We start from the raw sequence: 23,255 nt of genomic DNA, 5'->3' as shown, positions 1-23,255 counted from the left end.
CAACAGTTCCAGTGTATACCAAATCTAGCTGCCACTCACTTTATGGTGGGAGAGGGTTTCAAGGCATTATCAGGGTGAGGCCAGCAGAATTTATCAGGCACAAACAGTCCAAGATTTGGCTGTGTGAAGGGAGGGTTCTGCACTGGTTAAGCATTCAAAGGAAAAATGGCCCCAGTCCTAGAGCCACACAACTCAGTTAGTCCCAGATTCTGCCAATAGCCAGGTCTCAGTAGGATAGGGCTAGTGGATCTCCCATGAAGGCTTGGGGGAAGGAGAGGGGAGTGGCCCCCTCTCGGGAGCTACACAACTCAGTCTGTCCCAAATTCTGCTCAGACCATGGCAGGGTGGAGCCAGGAGGAGTCCAGCAGGTGAGGTCAACAGGGAGTCCAGAGGGTGTGGCTATTGCATTCCCCTAGGCTGATGCCATAAGAAGGAGCATGCCCCGCCCAAGAAAAATGTCATGTGCTATATGAGTGATTTAGCACAGGAGTCTTAGTTGCTATTTCTTCAGCTTTCATTGCAGAGCCACAAACCTCAGCCTCTCCTCGTGCGAATCTAGTCCACCCTGCTCTTTTTTCGGCTGGAACCCAGGGTGAGTGGTTTCAAATGAGATTTTGTGCATTGGTCCTTTAAGATTGCATCTGTGTCTCTAGCAGACTCTTTTCTCTCCCTGAAGGACAGACTCCCTGCTGATTTTCATGGTCAGATATTATATGGGTGCCTCTTCCTGGCTCTGGTGCTGTGAGCTGGAGAGCCTAGCTTGGGGCTGAGACCTCACGCTTCACAGAGGAAACTTTGCAGCTGAGTTATCCCTCTGAAATCTCAGTTACAGCCTGTGAGAGCAGGGCCAGACATTTTGGCATATCTGCCCTTCCTGCCAGTATCAATGTGACTTCTTCTGTAAATCCTTGGTTATAAGACTCCTTATCAGCTGGTCTTCAGTTGGTTATTCGGGTTGATTGCTCTATATTTTAGTTGTAATTTCAGTTTGATCCTGGGAGGAAGTGAGTGTAACATCCACCTAGTCTGCCGCCATTTGGGATCCCTACATGTTCTTTCGTGAAGTATTTATTCAAATATTTTATCTACTTTTAATATTTTTTTCTTATTATTTTGTGGGAATTCTTTATGTATACTTGATTTCATGACTCTGTCAGATATTAATATTATAAATATTTTTGTCCAATGTGTGAGTTGCCTTTACAATTATTTAATGTCTTAAGAGAGCAAAATTTTTAACATTGATGAGGCCAGATTACCTTTTATAATTTGTATTTTGTGTGTGCTATCTAATAAGTCTTTGCCTGCTCCAAGATTGATAATTTTCTCTTGTAAAACTACCTTATACTTAATTTTACTGCTCCTTTACTTTGTTATATTGAACCACCTTAAGTTCCTTGTAGTCAATTTCCCTTCTGACTCTTCTTCCTCTCTCTTAACAATGGACATTTCCAAGATTTTTCTCCCTTTGATTATCAAATAATGGATGTTCCTCAAAGAAGATTTAGAAAACAAAAGAAGTGCAGTAATTATAATAATAACTAGAGGCCCGGTGCACAGGGATGGAGGGGTGTCCCCTCAGCCCAGCCTGCACCCTCTCCAATCTGGGACCCCCTCAGGGGATGTCTGACTGCTGGTTTAAGCCCAATCCAGCAGTCAGACATCCCTCTCACAATCCGGGACTGCTGGCTCCTAACCACTTGCCTGCCTGCCTGCCTGCCTTATTGCCCTTAACCACTTCTGCCTGCCAGCCTGATCGCCCCCTAAATGCTCCCCTGCTGGTCTGATTGATGCCTAACTGCTCCCCTGCTGGCCTGATCATCCCCAACTGCCCTCCCCTGCCATCCTGATTGCCCCCAACTGTCTTCCCCTGCCCTCCCCTGCTGGCCTGATCTCGCCCCCAACTCCCTTCCCCTGCTGGCCTGGTTGCCACCAACTGCCCTCCCCTACAGGCCTGGTCACCCTCAACTGCCCTCCCCTGCTGGTCCGATCACCTCCAACTGCTCTTCCCTGCCAGCCATTTTGTGGTGGCCATCTTGTGACAGCCATCTTGTGATGACGTGGGGGTGGCCATCTTGTGAAGATGTGGGGGCGGCCATCTTGTGATGATGTGAAGGCGTCACGCGAGGGTGTGAGGGCCACCTAGGCTTTTATTAGTATAGATAGCACCAGTTTTGAGTGTAGTACTTACCATATGCTAACTATTTAGTGGTGAAACGTGATGGTTAGGAGATCAAGTCTAAGAGTGAGGCTGCCTGGGCTAAAATTCTGTTTCTATAACCTTCTAGTTGCATGGTCTTGGTTAGCATTTTACTCAGTGAAAATTTACAAGATACAATAGAAATTTGCGGTAGAGTTTTTAGTAACAAAGGATCCAGAACAAAAGCATCAGAAAAAAAGATGTACATCTTCAAAGTCCAGAGTTCAAGCATAAGCTTCCAGAGTTCTTCCTCATATGAGGCCACACAGGATGTCCTTTTTCTCTGGCAGAGAAGCACTGGGATATGTATGGAATGTCTCTGCCCAGGGAAGACTCTGTGATTCCTAAGGCCCAAGGCCTTTTTGTGGGGGCTAGTAGCATAGGGACATCCTGCTACAAAATCTGCCATGACAACCAAAACTCTGGACCCAACACTAAAACCAAGTGCATATCAGCAGTCTTAATATTAGTGCAAAGGAACCTGACAAGCCAGCAGGACATGGACCATTGCTCCAGGTATATATAACAAAATATTAATTACTAGCACAAAAAACTCTCCAAGGGCCACATTCCCCAGGGTGGCCAAAGGTCAATCATGGTTTCCTTGGAGACAGCAAGGAGTTAGCAACCACACCTGCTGAGTTCATTCTTTTCTCATAAGTAGCCTCTCTAAAGCCTCACTTTTTTCATCTGTAAAATGAGAAAACAGATGTGCTTCCTTTATAGGGTTGTTGTGAAAATTAAATGAGATTATATATGTAAAGCTTTCAGCATTATTTTGGTACATAGTTATTGCTCAATGACTATTAGATATTATTAATATTAAGCATTTCCTCCTCTGTCATATAAAAATGACAATATTGTGTTGCTCATATATCAATCAGGGGCAAAGCAGATGTACAGTCTTTAGTTCATCCTAGCTTGATGCCTGTGCCGGTGGCCAGAGCTGTTTCATGCCTGAGGCACATAAAAATAAATAAATAAATAAATAAATAAATAAATAAATAAATAAATTTTTCAAGAGAGCCCTGGGCCAGTTTTCTCAGTGGTTAGAACCTTGGCCTTCAGATCGAAAAAGGGTCTCGGGTTCAATTCCCGTCCAGGGCACATACCTCAGTTGCAGTTTGACCCCTGGCCCTGGTTGGACCACGTGTGGGAGGCAGCCAATCGATGTGTCTCTCACATCAATATCTCTCTCCCCCCCCCCTCCCTTCCAGTCCCTCTAAAAATCAATGGGGAGAAAATATCCTACAGTGATGATTAAAACAATGTTTCAAGAGAAAAAAAAATGACAATATTTGTTTCATTGCCTATATCAAGAATCAAATGCAGCCCTAGCTGGTTTAGCCCAGTGGATAGAGCGCTGTCCTGCAGACTGAAAGGTCCTGGGTTCGATTCTAGTCAAGAGCACATGCCTGGGTTGTGGGCTCAGTCTCCAGTAGGGGGTGTGCAGGAGGTAGCCCATCAATAATTCTCTCTCATCATTGATGTTTCTATCCCTCTCTCCGTCTCCCTTCCTCTCTGAAATAAAATATATATATATATTTTTTTTTAAAAAAGAATAAAATGCAGGTCTAGTAGATAGAGTTTAGCATAGGGCTTGGCCTTAGATCCCCATTAATCTTGGTGCCTCCTATAACCCCATTATCCAGAAGAAATCATATTTTGTCATAAAAGACTTTCACTTAATCTATTATCAGTTAACTTACACTGCTTTTTTGGTAAAAAATTAATACCTTTTTCAAAGTAGACAGACAGAACTATCTTCTAAATGGATGATGACAGCAGGATCTGTGACAACTATAATGCCTGAAGTGCCTGGGAGGCCACAGCTAATGCTAAAAGGTATACAGCTCTTGTGGCCACATGGACCAGGGCCATCACTGGGGCCTCCTCCCTGGGGCCAGGCAAGGCTGTGTGCTTCTAAGATTGGGCTCTGTGAACATGGACCCCTTAACTTTGATTCTTCATCAAACAAATAGTTCTTCCCTTTTGTGTAGCAAACACGATTCTAGGCACTGTGGAACAAGACCTCAGAGTCCCTGCCCTGTGGAACCTGCTTTTCCCTTATTTCATGTGAGAACACTCATTTTAAATGAAGTGCCTTTTCATAACCAATAATGTCTTAGGGGTTTACCCCATGGGATATAAGTTGGAAATGAATCAATGATTCTGATCTTTTTCTTCAAGGTTTTCTTTTTCATAGTTGACGTCATACTGTATTCACCATTTTATAATTTTTCCCCATCACGCCTAGTCCCAATCTTGATAACATTTTATAGGTAGTATTCCATAACATTAAAATTTTCTACAAATATTTAGGTGATTTTGCTGCAGCAGAGCAGGTATTCTTCAGATTTATGTAGTGTTTTCTTGATCAGTGGCTTTCCAGCTTTTTAAAACCACAACCCACAGGGAAAAATGTATTATACATTGTGACCCTTTACACATGCACCCTTGAAACAAAAGTTTCAAGAAACAATACTCACCCTTACTACATGCTATGCACTCTGATATATTTTTATTCTATTTAATGTGTTGTTGTTTTTTCAAAAATGTTTGTCAAATATACTAGGGGAAAATGGATTAATACTCAATGTTCTTGGGTTCCTAAAGTTGGATAAATGAGAATTGGCCCCTCTCTCTTTTTTCCTCCCACACTCCAGCTGTCTTGGTTGGTTTGCCCTAGAAGTAGAGCCGAAGATACAGGTTATTTATTTGGGAAGTGATATAAAGAAACAGAGGACAGAAGTGAAAAGTAAAAGCTAAAACAAGGTGTTATTGAGCCAGTTGCTGCTGTGGGTGACTGGGGCTCAATCCTACTGGGAGCTTCTGGGGATCTGGGTAGAATTCCCTCCGAACGGTTTCTCCAAAGGATGGGAGTCCGGGACATTTGCCCACAGATTTCTCTCCTGCGTTGAGTGTGTCTAATTCGCTTCCCCACCTGGCTGCAGAAAAAATGGAGAGGTGAAAAGTGGGTACCTGCATGGGGCTGTCATCATGCACAGAAGCCTCCACTGAAATACCAGTGAGCCAAGAGCATAGGGGCAGAGCACAAAAAGCAGCTGCTGCTTCCTCTGAGCAGGAAGGGGTAAACATAGGCATCTCTACCCAGTACATAGTGCCTTCCCCTAGGCAGCCAACCTCAGGGTCTTGCTGCCATTCAGACAGGCATAACCTGAAGAACTTGCTTCTCCAGGCTTGGCTCTCAACACATAAATATAGTTTAGGAAAATCTTCCGCCTTTCTGAACAAAGCTATTTTTCTGCAGTAGACTCAGATAAAAATCGAATTTCAGTTGTAGTTAGAAATGCCTTCTAGATCAAAAGGTAACTCCCCATTCCATTGATGCCCATCATTGCTTCAGTGGGTGGGGAGGAAGGGATTGAGGAGAAAAAGAAAAGGCTCTAAAACGAGTTCCAGAATACTCTTTCTCTTACTTTAATCACAATTCCTAAATATTCATAATATCGGATGGGTATACCCTAATTTATTTATTTATAAAATTTCCTAAAATTGGATAGTGTTTTCATTTTCTCAGTATCAAAAATAATATTGTAGTCCTAACTGGTTTGGCTCAGTGGATAGAGCGTCAGCCTGCGGACTGAAAGGTCCCAGGTTCGATTCCGGTCAAGGGCATGTACCTTGGTTGCGGGCACATCCCCAGTAGGAGGTGTGCAGGAGGTAGCTGATAGATGTTTCTCTCTTACTGATGTTTCTAAGTCTCTATCCCCTCTCCCTTCCTCTCTGTAAAAAAAATCAATAAAATATATTTAAAAAATAATAATAATCTGTATATATAAAGAGGCAATATGCAAATTAGGCCAGGACTCCATAACGGGTCATGACCAGACAGGAGGAAGTTGTGCGTGCAGGTGAGGCCCAGAGCGGAGACAGAGACAGAGGCAGGTGGGCCTGCCCGAGCTGGCGCATGGCTCGGGCGGCCCCAGAATGGACACAGACAGGGAGGTTGGGGGATGCTGCAAGTCAGGCGTGGGTACCGCCCCCCCGCCTTTCCGGCACTGGTCCCGCCTCCCGCGGCGCTGGTCTGGCCTGACTCCCGTGGCGGACGGTGCTGTGTGAGTCAGGCGCAGGTCCCGGCCCCCTGTGGGGTGCCTCCTCACATGGTGGGAGGCCAGGCACCACCTTGCGCAATTTCAATCATGCGCTGGGCCTCTAGTCTATGTATATAAAAGCCTAAGCGACTGTTACAACCAGCCAGTAGCTATGATGCGCACTGACCACCAGGGGACAGACGCTCAATGCAGGAGCTGCCCCCTGGTGGTCAGTGCGCTCCGACAGCCAACCTCCTGCAGTCCCTCCACCCCCAGCTAAACTCCCACAGTCCCTCCCTTGGCCGGCTGGCCTGGATCGGCCATGATTGCCCACCAGGCCGAGGGACCCCACCTGTGCATGAATTCGTGCACCGGGCCTTAGTCACTGTACCTAATTCTTTATCTGAGTTTCATATCATTTTACCAAGAGAGATAGGTCACAGTGGAAATAGAGAGTTAAAGAGTATGGACACTGTAAAAGCTTTTGATCCATTTCCACCCGTTGCTTTCCAAAAAGTGTAGATTTAACCAATTTATACTCTCACCAGTCATGTGTGTGCATAGGAAAATTTAAAAACATTTTTAAAAATCTCAATGTTGAAAATTTAGAAAGTGCAGAAAAGTATAAATCGCCATAGTAATAAATAACCCACAACCTTGAGACAGCCACTACTAACATTTTAATATATTTTAGTCTTTTTAATTCTTATATAATGTACATGTATAATTTAAGAACAAAAGAGAACATACCACATATAGAGTTTTATAATCTGGCTTTCTCATCTAATATTACATTCCATTTCCCAAAAAGATAATGTTAAATGGTTGCACAATGTTCCATGTGTGTCCGTTAGGAATCATGTTTGGCTCTTGTGAACAGAGTTTGACTAGTATAAACATAATGGTTTATTTTTTCTCATGTAATGAGACATCTGGAAGGTGGCAGTTGATGGCTTTGTTACAGTGGTTCCAGGATGTCAGAATTGCAGTCACTATGATTCTCCTGGCTTTTCTCTCATTGTCTCCAAACGGCTGTTAGAACTCAAGCCATCATGCCAGTTATCAAGACAGTTGGGACCAGGCAGCAATCTAGGCAGCTGGAAGTCCCACCCATGGACTTCTGCTTATATCTTATTGGCCACCCTAATCTTCAAGGAAGGCTGTGAAATGTAGTATTTTTAGCTAAGCTCATTGCTGGCCACAATAATATAGGATCTTGTTAATGACAAATAAGAGGAGAATGGGTATTGGGCAGCCAGCAATCTCTACCACCGCCTTAAATGGATGTAATATTTAATTTAACCAATCTCCTATGTAGTATTTTTTTCCCTAATTTTCACCATTATACCAATTGTCACAGTAAACATCCTTACACAAGCATCTCTTAATTTTTTTCTTATGATAAATTTCCAGATGGAATTAATAAATTAAATCATGGAATGCAAAATTGCTTTCCAGAAAGGTTCTACTCTGCAGCAGCATATAAAACCACTGGGCAGTTATTCTGAGAATCATTCATTGAATACGTGCTTTCCATCCAACTCCAGATGGTCCCTTGTGATTCTTTCTTGAATATTAATATCCTTCACAAATGTTAGAAAATGTAATCAATTCTTAAATAGAATATGTCAAAGTGGCAAATGCTGAGCAGTATGTCTTTAATTAATTAAATATATACCAGAAGAAAATGTCCTTGCAGAATGAGCCTGCAAGGTGACACACATTTTAGACTCATAAGTTCTTATATTTTTATTTTTTAAGAAGTCCCTGAAGTAGTTTTGATGCCAATAATGACATGGGGCCACAGGAGAAAGGATGACAAGGAAAAGACCCATCTGAGAATCATCAAGAAACCTCCATCAATTTAGGATCTTTAAAATTTAATATTAGAAGCTATTATGGAAGAAATGAATCTTAATACAACTATTGCTATTCTGCAAACCAATGCAATTTTAGCAAAGTTTTGAAGCCCCATCTATTGACTTGCATTCTAGTGGAACTAGTGCTAGCAGAAACAGTATAGCTAAGTCATTGAGCTAGATTTCTCCACAGACACAAGCAAGAGCTAAAATTTGAAATACTTACTGGTGTATACAGTTAATATGTTCTCAAAAATTTACACTTCAAATGAATTTCTGGTCAATTAAATTGAAATGTTTAAGGCACTGTGGAACTACATGGAAAAAAAACTCAGAGTAGCTCACATTCAATTAATGTAGTAAAATTAAAAAGTGATTACAGCAAATGCTTTAGTAAAAAAGATCAGTTTTTAAATATGAATAATCAGCCGAAACCGGTTTGGCTCAGTGGATAGAGCATCGGTCTGTGGACTGAAAGATCCCAGGTTCGATTCCGGTCAAGGGCATGTACATTGGTTGCGGGCACATCCCCAGTAGGGGGTGTGCAGGAGGCAGCTGGTCGATGTTTCTCTCTCATCGATGTTTCTAGCTCTCTGTCCCTCTCCTTTCCTCTCTGCAGAAAATCAATAAAATATATATATTTTTAAAAAATATATATGAATAATCACCCAGTTGTTCATTTTTTGAGAGTTTGGTTTGTACTTCCAGGTTTCTTTAAGGCAAGGCAGGGCTTTAAATGCTGCCAAAATTGCCAAGGTCTTTAGATTGTCTTGCTCAACAAAGATGAAAGCCATTGAAAAAAGTTACATTTGCACTGTGTCCTTAGAAGTTAGTCTTCTGTTTTAAATGGTGCTGTGCATGGTCACCTACGTACCTGGAATGTCACACATGTGGCTATTTCATGTGTAACAGCTCAACACCCAACACCCAAGGGCAGATTTTATAGCCCATGTCTCACACTGGCTCAGGAGGGAGGAGACTAATTTCACCTCCCTGAGGCACAAGCAGTCCAGTCCCAGTGCTTCAAACTACTGTAGACCTGGCACATAGTAGGAGGCCAATAAATATTTATTGAAATTTTTATATGGTACAAACCAAATTTATGTCTAAGTGGTGGGATTATATGTGAATTACTTCTTTTTGCTTTGTTATATTTTATGAATTTCCTGCAAGGCATAGCTGGGACATTTGTTATCAGGTAGCTGTGTGCATAGCTGCGTGTTTGGGACATTCCAGATCATAGTTCCTGGAACATTTCTGCTAACTTTTTTGAACTAGATGAAATGGGTTTTGTTGTATCATACTGAATTGAGTATCTTTATTAAATACTAGAGGCCCGGTGCACGAAATTCGTGCACAGAGGGGGGCATATCCCTCAGCCCAGCCTGTACCCTCTCCAGTCTGGGACCCCTCGAGGGATGTCCGACTGCCCATTTAAATGGGCAGTCGCACATCCCTCTCACAATCCAGGACTGCTGGCTTCCAACTGCTTGCCTGCCTGCCTTCCTGATTGCCCCTAACCGCTTCTGCCTGCCAGCCTGATCACTCCCTAACCACTCCCATTCCAGCCTGATTGATACCTAACAGCTCCCCTGCCAGCCTGTTTGCCCCCAACTTCCCTCCTCTGCCGGCCTGGTCACACCTAACTGCCCTCCCCTGCAGGGTTGATCGCCTCCAACTGCCCTCCTTTGCAGGCCTGGTCCCTCTCAACTGCCTTCCCTTGCAGGCCTGGTGCCTCCCAACTGCCCTCCCCTGCTGGCCATCTTGTGGTGGCCATCTTGTGTCCACATGGGGGCAGGATCTTTGACCACATGGGGGCAGCCATCTTGTGTGTTGGAGTGATGGTCAATCTGCATATTACTCTTTTATTAGATAGGATAGAGGCCTGGTACAGGGGTGGGGGCCAGCTGATTTGCCCTGAAGGGTGTCCTGGATCAGGATGGGGGTTCCCTTAAGGCGTGGGGTGGCCTGAGCAAGGGGCCTGTGGTGGTTTGCAGGCCAGCCACGCCCCCTGGTGACCCAAGCAGAGGCCCTGGTATCTGGAATTTAGTTACCTTCTACAATTGAAACTTCGTAGCCTGGAGCAGAGCCAAGCCTCCTGCTCGCTCTGTGGCTGGCAGCCATTTTTGTTGGGGTTAATTCACCTTCTATAATTGAAACTTGGTAGTCTGGAGTGGAGGCCTAGGCCAGCCAGGGCAAGTGGAAAGCTTGGCTTCCTCCGTTGCCGAGGGCAACCCTGGCCTGCTCTCTCCAGCTCTGTGGCTGCCGCCATTTCTGTTTGGATTTGTTTACCTTCTATAATTGAAACTTTGTAGCTTGAGTGGAGGCTTAGGCCTGTAAGGGCAGGTGGAAAGCTTGGCTTCCTCCATTGCCTGGGAAACCTTGCTCTCTGTGGCTGTAGCCATCTTGGTTGGGTTTATTTGCATATCTGCTCCTGATTGGCTGGTGGGTGTGGCTTGTGGGTGTAGCGGAGTTAGGGCCAATTTGCATATTACTCTTTTATTAGGTAGGATACTAAGCATTTAATTTTTATATTTAAATTAGACATGAGCTTTGAATTCAACTTTCATTTCGCAGTACAAATTAGGTAATTAACAAAGACTAAAAGAAAATTAGTAAATATATCAATCAATTGAACTTGAATTTTTTACTTAAATTAAGTCTTTAAAACCAATAATGGAACACAATAATATATGAATACTACAGTCTTACATTTTATGCTAATAATTTATTTATATAATTAAAAATTCAGACTGGCCAGTGTGGTTTGGCAGTCAAGCATCAACCCAGGAACCAAGAGGTCACTGGTTTGATTCCTGGCCAGGGCACATACTTGGGTTGTGGACTCAATCCCTAATGGGGGGTGTGTGGGAGGCAGCCGATTGATGATGATCCTCTCTCATTGATGTTTCTCTCTCTATCACTCTGCCTTCCTCTCTCTTTAAAAAGAAAAAAAAATCAGTAAGGATATATTTTTTTAAAAAGAGAGGTACTTTTTAAAAAATTCGGATTAGGTTATTTTTTCTTTCTATTTGTGATTTTCCTATTTACTTAAGCCTTTACTTTTATTTCATCAATATTAAGAAAATTATGTAGCCCTAACCAGTTTGGCTCAGTGGATAGAGTGTCGGCCTGCGGACTCAAAGGTCCCAGGTTCGATTCCGGTCAAGGGCATGTACCCTCGTTGTGGGCACATCCCCAGTGGGAGGTGTGCAAGAGGCAGCTGATCGATGTTTCTCTCTCATCGATGTTTCTAACTCTATCCCTCTCCCTTCCTCTCTGTAAAAAAAATCAATAAAATATATTTTTTAAAAAAAGAAAATTATGTAAAAAATTTAATAGATTTTTTTATTGAACCAAATGTACTGCTTATGGTTTAAATATTTTTAATGACTTAGTCATAATATACTTTTATTTTTATTTCTTCAGATAAGATTTTTTCAAATTAATTTTAAGTTTTTTCAGTTATACATTCAATAGTACTATGTATTAGTTTCAGGTATATAGCATAGTGGTTAAACAATCATTTATTCCTCACTGATATTTCCAGTAAGAAACTGGCCCCATTCAACATTACATTATTGATATATTTCCTGTGCTGTACTTTACATCTTCATGACTATTTTGTAACTTTAATTTGTACTTCTCAATCCCTTCACCTTTTTCACTCACACTCCAATCCCCCTCCCCTCTGGTAAATATCAATCTGTTCTCTGTATCTATGAGTCTTTTTCTGTTTTGTTTGCTCATATATATTGTTCTTTAGATTCCACATGTAAGTGAAACCATAGGGTGTTTGTACTTATCTGTCTGACTTATTTCACTTAACATAATGCCCTCTAGCTCCATCCATGCTGTTGCAAATGATAAGATTTCATTCTTTTCATGGCCAAGTAATAGTTACATTGCATATATGTACCTTTTTTTTTTAATCTACTTATCTATTGAAGGTTACTTGGGTTGCTTCCATAACATGGGTATCCTATCTAATAAAAGAGTAATATGCAAATTGACCATTTCTTCACATCCTGGCCAACACTTGTTTGTTGATTTATTGATGGCTAGAGGCCCAATGCACGAAATTTGTGCAAGAGTAGGCCTTCGTTCCCCTGGCTGCCAGCACTGGCTTCCCTTTGGCACCCAGGACCTGGGCTTCCCTCTGGCACCTGGGCCCTGGGCTTCCCTCGCAGCATGGGCTTTGTCTGGAAGGTCATCAGGTCTAATTAGCATATTACACTTTTATTATAATAGACTAGAGGCCAGGTGCATGAAATTCATGCATGGATGGGGGGTTGTCCCTCAGCCCAGTATGCACCCTTTCTAATCTGGGACCCCTCAAGGGATGTCCGACTGCCCTCTCACAATCCAGGACTGCTTGCTCCCAACTGCTCACCTGCCTGCCTGCATGATTCCCCTAACCACTCCACTGCCAACCTGATCAATGCCTAACTGCTCCTCTGCTGGCCTGATTGCCCCTAACTGCCCTCCCCTGCAGGCCTGGTCGCCCCCCCAACTGCCCTCCCATGCTGGCCCGGTCACCCCTAACTTCCCTCCCTTGGCCAGCCTGGTCACCCTTAACTGCCCTCCCCTGCCGGCCTGGTCACCCCTAACTGTCCTCCCCTGCAGGCCTGGTTGCCCCCAACTGCCCTCCTGTGCTGGCCCAGTCACCCCCAACTGCCCTCCCTTACCAGCCTGGTTGCCCCCAACTGCCCTCCCCTGCTGGCCTGGTCACCCCCAACTGCCCTCCCTTACCAGCCTGGTCGTCCCCAGCTGTCCTCCCCTGCAGGCCTCATCACCCCCAACTACTCTCCTCTGCTGGTCCAGTCACCCTTAACTGCCCTCCCTTGCTGGCTTGATTACCCCCAACTGCCCTCCGCTGCTGGCCATCTTGTGGCAGCCATCTTGTGTCCACACGGGGGCAGCCATCTTTGACCACATGGGGGCGGCCATCTTGTGTGTCGGAGTGACTGTCAATTTGCATATTACTCTTTTATTAGATAGGACTAGTAGCCCGTTTGCACGAAGATTCGTGCAATAGACCTTCATTCACCTGGCTGCCTGCACCAGTTTTCTGCCGGCACCAGGGACCCAGGCCTTGGCTGTGGCCACCGCCTTCTGCCTTTTTCAGGGTCGGGGCTTGGCCCCGGGCGGTGGCCTTGGGCTCGGCGGCACCCAACATCCTTGCTAAGGATCGCAGGAGCCGACCCCCAGTGGTTTCCTGCGATCCGTGCAGGCTGCCCACTGGTGCCCAAGGCCGGGAAAGCCTCCGCCCCAGGCTTTCCTGGCCTTGGGCTCGCCGCACCCAGCGTCCCTGCTACCGATCACAGGAGCCGACCCCCAGTGGTTTCCTGCGATCGGTGCAGGCTCCCCGCTGGTGCCCAAGGCCCGGAAAGCCTCGGCCCCTGGGACCCCCGGGAGGGGCGGGAGGGGCCGGGCCACACCCCCCCAGGTGGCCGATCGACCCCCGGACCCCCGAGAGGGGCAGGAGGGGCAGGACCATGCCCTCCCAAGTGGACGATCAACCCCGGGACCCCCGGGAGGGGCGGGAGGGGCCCGGACACGCCCCCCCGGGGTGCCGATCGCCCCAGGCACCCTGGGGAGCGGCGGCATGGGCCCGGCCACGCCCCCCCGGGGTGCCGATCGCCCCAGGCACCCCGGGGAGCAGCGGCATGGGCCCGGCCACGCCCCCCCGGGGTGCCGATGGGCCCGGCCACGTCCCCCGGGGTGCCGATCACCCCAGGCACCCCCGGGAGCGGCGGCATGGGCCCGGCCCCACACCCCCGGGGTGCCGATGGGCCCGGCCACGCCCCCCTCGGTGCCGATCGCCCCAGGCACCCCGGGAGCGGCGGCATGGGTCCGGCCACGCCCCCCAGGTGCTGATGGGCCCGGCCACGCCCCCCGGGGTGCCGATCACCCCAGGCACCCCGGGGAGCGGCGGCATGGGCCCGGCCACTGGGCACCGCCATCTTGATCTTCTCAACGGAGGATATGCCACCCGGAGTCCCACCCCCAGCCTCCTGCCGGCCCAATCGTGGGCATAGCGGAGGTGCGGTCAATTTGCATGTTTCTCTATTATAAGGTAAGATAGCCATTCTGACAGGTGTGAAGTGATAGCTCATTGTGGTTTAATTTGCATTTCTCTGATGATTAGTGACATTGAGCATTTTTTCATATGTCTATTAGCCATCTATATGTCCTCTTTGGAGAAGTTTCTATTCAGATCCCTAGCATTGATTTCAGAGAGGAAGGGAGAGGGAGATAGAGATAGAAACATCAATGATGAGAGAGAATCATTGATCGGCTGCCTCCTGCACACCCCCTACTGGGGATTGAGCCCACAGCCCAAGCATGTGCCCTTGACTGGAATTGAACCCAGGACTTTCCAGTCTGCAGGCCGATGCTCTATCCACTGAGCCAAACCAGCTAGGGCCCTAGTCCATTTTTAAATTGGATTGTTTATTTTCTTAGGGTTTAGTCTTGTAAGTTTTTTATAAATTTTGGATGTTAATTCTTATTAGATGTACCCTTGGAGACTATGATCTTCCATTCAGTGGGTTGTCTTTCCACTTTGTTGAAGGTTTTCTTTGCTGTGCAAAAATATTTTACTTTGATGTAGTCTCATTTGTTTATTTTTTCTTTTGTTTACCTTGCCTGAAGAGATATGTCAGAAAATGTATTGCTAAGAGAAATGTCCAAGATTTTACTGCCTCTATTTTTTTTTTTATGGTTTCAAGTCTTACATTTAAACCTTTAATCCATTTTGAGTTTATTCTTGTGTATGGTGTAAGAAGGTGGTCTAGTTTTACTTTTTTTGCACAAATCTGTCCTATATACCCAACACCATTTATTGAATAGACTGTCTTTACATCATTATATTTTCTTGCCTCCTTTATCAAATATTAATTAACCATAAAGTGTGGTTTTATTTGTGGGCTCTCTATTCTGTTTCATTAATCTATATGTCTGTTTTTATGCCAGTACCATGCTGTTCTGATTACTATGGCCTTGTAGTATAGTTTGATATCTGGCAGCATGCTCTCTCCAACTTTGTTCTTTCTCAGGATTGTTGTGGCTATTCAGGGTCTTTTGTGGTTCCATATATATATATTTGAAATATTTGTTCTAGTTCTGTGAAATATGCCATTGGTATCTAGCTAGAAATTGCATTGAATCTATAGATTGCTTTAGGTAATATGGACATTTTAATGATGTTATTTCTTCCTATCCATGAACACAGTATATGATTCTATTTGTATCTTCTTCATTTTCTTTCTTCAGGATCTTATAATTTTCTGAGTACAGGTCTTTTACATTCTTGGTTAAACTTATTCCTAGTCATTTTATTTTTTTATTCAATTGCAAATGGGATTGTGTTCTTAGTTTCCCTTTCTGATAGTTCACTATTGGTTTTTTAAAATGCAACTGATTTCTGGATAGTTATTTTGTATCCTGCTACTTTACTGAATTCATTTATCAGTTCTAATAGTTTTTTGGTGGCATCTTTAGGGTTCTTTATATACAGTATGTCATCTGCAAATAATGACAGTTTTACTTGTTCCTTTCCAATTTGGATGCCTTTTATTTCTTCTTTTTGCCTGATTGCTGTGGCTAGGACAATGTTGAATGAGTGGTGAAATTCCTGTCTTATTCCAATTTTTTTGTTTTGTTAATCCTCACCCAAGGATATTTTTTCCATTGATTTTTAGAAAGAGTTGAAGGGAGAGAGAGACGGGGAGAGAGATAAAGAAATATCACTGTGAAAGAGACATATCCCACATATGGCCTGACAGGTAATGGGGATCAAACCTGCAACCCAGGTACACGTCCTTGCTCGGGTATCGAACCTACAACCCTTCAGTTCTTGGACAGGTGCTCTAAACACTAATCAACACCAGCCAGGGCTTATCCTTATTCTTAAGGGAAATGCCTTTAGTTTTTCCCCATTGAGCATCATGTCAGTTGTGGGTTTATCACATATTGTATTCTTCATTTCTGACTGGTATATTTTTATGGTTTTTATGTCCTTTTTTATACTTGCTATCTCTTTGTTGAAGTTCTCTCACATTGTATTGGGCACCCTTATTACTATTTCTTTTAACTTTATATCTAGTAAATCACTTGCCTCTAATTCATTTAGCTCCTTTTTCTGGAGATTTCTCCTGTTCTTTCATTTGGGGCACATTTCTTTGTATCCTCACTTTGGCTGCCTCTTTGTGTTTGTGTCTAAGTATTAAGTAGATATGCTATGTCTCCCTGTCTAGGTAAGGTGGCTTTATGTAGAAGGTGTCCTTTGGGACCCAGTGGCACATTCTCCTTGATCATCTGAGCTGGGTGCTCCAGGAACGTCCCTTGTGTGAAGTATATGAGCCCTCCTCTTGTCATTGTGTCTTTTTTTAAAAATATGTTTTTAATTGATTTCAGAGAGAGGGAGAGAAAGGAAGAGATAGAAACATCAATGATGAGAAAGAATCACTGATCAACTGCCTCCTGCACACCCCTACTGGGGTTCGAGCTTGAAACCCGGGCATTTGCCCTGACCAGGAATCGAACTGTGACCTCCTGATTCATAGGTCAATGCTGAACCACTGAGCCTCACTGGCCGGGCTTGTAATTATGTCTTGATTGCTATTGGCCTGTTCATGCATGAGGTTGACCTTCAGGCTGTCTGATTGTAAGATTCAACCCCAACCACAGTGTATGAGCTGCTGTACAGGTGCTGACCACACAAAGCCTAATTCACCTTAGCAGGGTCTGGAGCCTGCCAAGATATCCCTTTGACATGCCATTTGTAAAGCTAATTAGATCCTGCTCTGCTGTTGTCTAAAGCTCAGCCACTGGGTGTGTTGTTCTGGGGCCTCTTGGGAGGGACTCTGCTGCAGGTCAATGTCAGGTGCTGTCTGTGACTAGCCCTGGGCAACCTGTTAGGAGCTACAAAGTGACACACAGTTTGTGGTTGCCTCTGCTGGGCCTGTGTGTTTGTGGAGAGTACCAAGCTGTCCACCAGCACCAAACCCAGAGTCAGGTCAGCAAAAGGTCCAAGGAAACCTGAGATCTGCCTGCCAGCTGCCTGCTAGGCTCAGTCACTGACAGAGCCTCTGGTTGAGTTGTATGAGGTAGGTTCTTAGTGCTTCACCAGGTAGGGCAAGTGGTATTCACCAGATTGGTACAGGTTCAAACTTGGTGCTAGTGCTGGGTCTGAGGGCTTTCAGCAAAAGTCCCAAGATATGTCAGGTCTAGCTGCCGTCCATTTGGTGCCCACAGACCTTTGTGATGGGGTGGAGTCTCAGAGGATTGTCAGTGTGAGGCCAGCCAAGTTTATCAGACCCAAACAGAACAGGATTTGGCCGTGTGAAGGGTGGGCTCTACACTGGTAAGGCTTGTGAGATAAAAATGGCCTAGAGCCTCACAACTCAGTCTGTCCTGTATTCTGCCCAGACATTCTGGAGAGCTCCAGTTTGGCAGGGTAGGGCCGCCAGGAATCCAGAGGTTGGGGTTAGTGGATCTCCCATGAGAGGGAGATGTTGGTTAGGCTCACAGGAAGGTGGGAGTAATGGACCCCACTACACAGCCACAAAACTCAGCCCTCGAGTCTACCCAGAACTCTACACTCTGGGCCCCAGGCAGCTGACTTTTCCACAAGTTGTGAACTTCCCAGGGTGGGGCAACAAGAAGTCTGAAGGGAGGAATTATTGCATTCCTCCAGGCTGATGCAATAAGGAAGGTGTTCCATCCAGAAAGATGGCCTCTGTGGCATAACAGAGACTCAGCATGGGGACCCTGGTGGCTGTGCCTTCAGCTCTTTCCTGGGAGCCACAAACCCCATTTCTACTCACACAACTCTAACCTTCTCTGTTCCTCTGCTGGAGCCCATGGTGAGTGGCTGCAAACAAGATTTTGTGCGCTGGACTTTTAAGAGGGTGCCTGTGTCTCTACCAGACTTTCATCTCTCCCTGGTGGGCAGACTCCCTGATGATTTTTCACAGCCACATGTTATGTGGGCACCTTTTCCTGACTCTGGGGCTCTGGTTTGGGGGGACTCATATGGGGTTTGAGACCCTTCGCTTCTCAGAGGGAACCTTTGTTGCTGAGATATCCCTCCGGGATCTCAGCTGCCACTTATGGGAGCAGGGCCAGCCCATTCGCAACTCTGCCCTTCCTACCAGTCTCAATGAGGCTTCTTCTGTAAATCCTTAGCTATAAGACTTCTGTTCAGCTAATCTTTGATTATTCAGGTTGGTTGTTCTATATTTTAGTTGTAATTCCAGTTTGGTCCTGGGAGGAGGTGAGTGGTAACTTCCACCTAATCCGCCACCATCTTAGATCTATTTATACACTTTTTAAAAATATATATTTTATTGATTTTTTTACAGAGAGGAAGGGAGAGGGAGAGTTAGAAACATTGATGAAAGAGAAACATCGATCAGCTGCCTCCTGCACACTCCCTACTGGGTATGTGCCTACAACCAAGGTACATGCCCTTGACCAGAATCGAACCTGGGACCCTTGACTCCACAGGCCAACGCTCTATCCACTGAGCCAAACTGGTTAGAGCTATTTATACACATTAAAATTCAACTACAATTTAATGAGCTTATATAAGTTATAATTGCAATGTAAATTTCTCTATCACTTTTGGCACTACTAGTATAATCATTTTTATTTATTATTACTAGTAATTAGTTAGTATGTGATTATGTACCAGGAAGTGTATTGTTTTCATATAATAACTCATTTAGTTATTATAAAAACTCTATGAGCCCTAACCGGTTTGGCTCAGTGGACAGAGCGTCGGCCTGCAGACTAAAAACTCTATGAGATGCATTTTATTATTTCCATCTTAAGAAATTGAGGCATAAAAATAGAAGTGACCCACCAAATATTACACAGCTAATTGTTGAAATTCTAACCCATATTTTAATTGCTATGTTCTACTGTCTCCCAATTTCACACATCTATTTTTCCATCAAGATGTAAGATCCTTAAGAGCAAGGACCATGTCTTACTCTATCTCTGGTGCCTAGGCCCACACAGAGAATTTAGTGATCATTGAGACAAACTGAATTCATGTTTAAACTTTGGTCTGTAATTTGAGGGAAAACAACAACAAAAAACTTCACAAAACTGTTTCTTCACAGGTAAGTTCAGTTGTGGCTGATCTTTTTCCTGCTCTAAGCTGTTTAAGAGCTTGTTTTGTTGTCCTATAAAAAATGGACAATTGCTGAAACCAGTTTGGCTCAGTGGATAGAGCGTCGGCCTGTGGACTGAAAGGTCCCAGGTTTGATTCCGGTCAAGGGCATATACCTTGGTTGCGGGCACATCCCCAGTAGGGAGTGTGCAGGAGGCAGCTGATTGATGTTTCTCTCTCATTGATGTTTCTAACTCTCTCTCCCTTTCTCTTCCTCTCTGTAAAAAATCAATAAAATATATATTTTTTTAAAAATGGACAATTTACAACAACAAAAAAAGATAAAAATAACTCTCAGCCTATGAAAAGATAGTCAGATTTACTAACAGTAAAAGAAATGTAATTTAAAACTACAATGAGATAAGATTTTATAATTATACTGAAAAAAACAAAAAGTATGGCACCACTTTATTGATGAGGTGTTACAGTGATGGTACTCTCATATATTGTTGTTGGAAATGCAGAATGATAAACCCCTATGGGAATACATTTTTCATAAACTAGCATATTATTTATTTACCCTTTGACTCATAAATCCAGTTTTTAAGAATTTACTGAAGGAGCCTCTCAACTTCAGTTTTACCCTTTAACACCTGCTCTGTGATAACTGACGGGACTCAAAGCATTTCTCCATACAGAGAGCACAATGTTTAGCTTTGTCAGTAGAGGGCGCAGGAGGAACATTGCAGAAGGAAGGGGGCTATTGTGGTTCTGAGGTGCTGGGCTTTGCTTTTACTTGCTCCTTGCAGTAGCGTCCATTAATGGTATGCAATGGGGGTAATGGGGGTGGGAGTGAAGGTGATGATGAAACCAAGTGGTGTCGGCGTGCCTGGTCCCTTAGTGAGCTCCAGCCACAGCCCAAGCCTCATGACCAGCTTGCTGCGGACCTCCTGGTGGGGATGCCGTGTCCCAGGTGCGGCCTCACCACTTCTGTGCCTGTGTCAGAGGGTTGTTTCCTGCTTGCCGGGCAACTGTGGGAAACTTGGGCCTAGGAAACCCAGCAAACTCTCCGCCATCAAGGAGGCTGCAACCATGCCTTCTCCAAAGAGGTTTAACTTTACTGGAAGGGTTCCTCCCTTCCAATTGTGTCCTGTCTTGGGTTCTCTCCTTTAGCCATATGGCATTCTTTAGAGCAGTGGTTGGGAAACCATGGCCTGCTGGCTAAATCCAACTCACCAACTCTTTTGTAAACAGAATTTTATTGGCACACAGCCATGCCCATTTATTTAGGAAAGGGCTCTGCAGCTATCAAAACAAAGTATGAGCTCTCCGTGAACTATTTGGGATTTGGGGTGACTTTCAGAATATGATTATTGAGTGGGAAAAAAAAAAGCACAAAAGCATATACCAGTATATAGCCCTGGCTGGTGTGGCTCAATTGGGCATCATCCTGTGTACTGAAAGGTTGCTGATTCGATTCCCAGTCAGGGCTTGATCCCAGTGGAGGGTGTAGGAGGCAGCTGATCGATGTTTTACTCTTGCATCTCTCTCTCTCTCCCTCCCTCTTTCTCTCTCTCTCAAAGTCAATTTTTTAAAAAGTGTATATATAGTATGTCATGTGAGTAAGAAAGTTTCTCATTTCTTAAAAAACACACAAAAACATAGGAAGGAGAAGACAAATTAATAATACTGGTTGCCTAGCAATGATGGGCTGGAAATAAAATGAATACAGGAGGAATCAACACTTCTCTGCATAAAGTTTTGACTTTTAAAGTTTGTTAATGTTTTACACATTCAAAAATGAAATAAATCAACAAGTATAAGAAAAAAAGAAAATTGAATGCAAACAGAAACCAATGAACCATATTTTAATTTTTTTAAAATATATTTTATTGATTTTTCACAGAGAGGAAGGGAGAGGGATAGAGAGCCAGAAACATTGATGAGAGAGAAACATTGATCAGCTGCCTCCTGCACACCCCCAATGGGGATGTGCCTGCAACCAAGGCACATGCCCTCGACCGGAATCGAACCCAGGATCCTTCAGTCCGCAGGCCGACGACGCTCCATCCACTGAGCCAAACCGGTCTCGGCATGAACCATATTTTAAATTAATAGCATTACCACATGGAAGAAAAAGACAATAAATAATAAAAGTAATATTTGGACCAATACTTTACCTAAATACTTTCAGTAAAAAAAAATGCTAAACAGGAATATTAAAATCTGCTTATTAGGTGTTTTTTTATATGCCATAATTATAGTAATTTGGAAACTATTTTGTAGATTGTAAAATTAAGCAAACAAATAAATACATTGAGGTGTTAGGAGCCAGGCTTCTCACTGTAGGAGAAGATAGATACAAACTGAAATGGGAGGAGGCTAAAATGAGTATCGAGGTATTTGTTGCACTGGAGTTAGAGTAATCTAGATAGACAGATATAAAGGTAGATAGACAGACAGAAAGACAGAAAGTCAGAAGAAATAAAATCCCGACAGCAATAAGCAACCTAGTGCCCAGATCTTGGTTTTTAAATGTCACTATGCTAAAAGAAACCAGGGATTCTTAAAAACCTGGCTGATTCTGGGATGAAACAGTAAGATACAAGGTGAGCCTGGATCATCTTATTGTGCTAGAAAATAAGGACAAGCTCAAAACATTATAGGAACAATCCTAGCTGGTTTGGCTCAGTGAATAATAGGCCTGTGGAATGAAGGGTCCTGAGTTCATTTCAGTCAAGGGCATGTACCTCGGTTGCAGGCTCGATCCCTGGCCCTGGAATCTCCCCTCCCTTCCACTCTTTCTAAAAATCAATGGAAAAATATCCTTGGGTGAGGATTAACAAGACACACACACACACACACACACACACACACAATGTGGGGACATTTCAAGGGTCATAGAAGCTATTGGAGGGGCTTTCACTGGGCAAACTGGTGACTGATGCTAATTTTGTTGCTTCATTTAACATTTATTTAATATTAAGTATTTAATAGATGCAGGGTGAATCACATGTTCAAAGAAGATGATCTTCTTGTCTCTCTGATTGGCTTCTATGCTCCTTACTGTCCTTGTTTTGTTAAGTGTTAACACCATGATTTGGACCTTGTATATCCTGTGGATGCTGACTTAACATGACACATTTCAGCCACTTTAAGAACTTGCATAATTCTTTTTTATTCTTGTGTAAGGGTATCTCAGTAAATTTGTCTGAGGAGTACCTGGCCAGCTTGCTAATCACTCCCACCCCAGAGCCGTTATTCTGAGGAAGCTGGGCAAACAATAGAAAAGGGAGGGGAGAATTAACCAGTCGCTAGTATCTGTGTTCACCAGTTAGGGTTCATCAGAGAATTGGAAGCATAAAGAGTGCTAGCTCGTAAGTGATTTACTTGGGAACTAGACCTGACATGGGAGTGGGAGCCGGCGACCGCCTGTGGGAGCCCGCTGGCTCTGCTTCTGGTGGCTGTCCTGTCCTTGGGGAGAGCAGCAGGGACAAGCTGGCAGCCAGGTCATTTCCCAAGGCCTCCAAACTGCCCACTTTGATGCTAGGGTCCTGCAAGAAGAGTTGGTGTCTGTCCCAAAGCTAACAACCCCCTGACTCAGGAGTCAGAGAAGCTGAGGGAGGATGGGGAGGCAGCTGGAGGAGCCTTCAGCTTGGCAAGGAAGGTTTCAGGGTCCCTGCAAGTTATCAATTACTGGTTAAGAAAAACGGAGAAGCAAGGAGGAAGGACATATTGGTCAGGATAGGCTGGGCTGAGCTGTGACAGCAACCCCAACCTCGGTGGACTAAAGCTAGGTTTCTACCTTATCTACTGTCCTGGTCCTTCATGGGACAGTGGTAAAGGCTCTGCTCCTCTGTGCATTGCAGTTCCAGCTGACAAAGTGTCCACCACGGCAGGGCTGCTGGGAGTGGTGATGGTTGAGGTGATGGTCCCAGTGTGATCCCACCCACCCCCACCGGCACTGTGCCCCTTGCTGTGTGGGTCACTCATCCTAAAAGAAGGAAAGAGAGCCC

General features: G+C 44.4%; 1 protein-coding gene across 6 annotated transcripts in view; it reads left to right on the top strand.

Moving 5' to 3' along the window:
- The first annotated feature begins 453 nt into the window (after positions 1 to 453).
- Positions 454 to 23,255, top strand: part of MED12L (mediator complex subunit 12L) — a 420,881-nt gene continuing 398,079 nt past the window's right edge. For 5 of the 6 annotated variants that reach the window (XM_079766915.1, XM_079766912.1, XM_079766913.1 and 2 more), the window contains exon 1: positions 509 to 596. The gene's annotated coding sequence lies outside the window, so the exon portion shown is untranslated. Of the gene's footprint in view, positions 597 to 23,255 lie in introns of all 6 variants that reach the window. The other variant, XM_079766910.1, reaches the window with a different exon arrangement.

The sequence above is a fragment of the Cnephaeus nilssonii genome (genome assembly GCF_951640355.1).
Source record: "Cnephaeus nilssonii genome assembly, chromosome: 3".
NCBI lineage: Eukaryota > Metazoa > Chordata > Mammalia > Chiroptera > Vespertilionidae > Cnephaeus > Cnephaeus nilssonii.
Note: the sequence above shows the minus strand (reverse complement) of the source record. Positions and strands in the feature narration are given on the sequence as shown.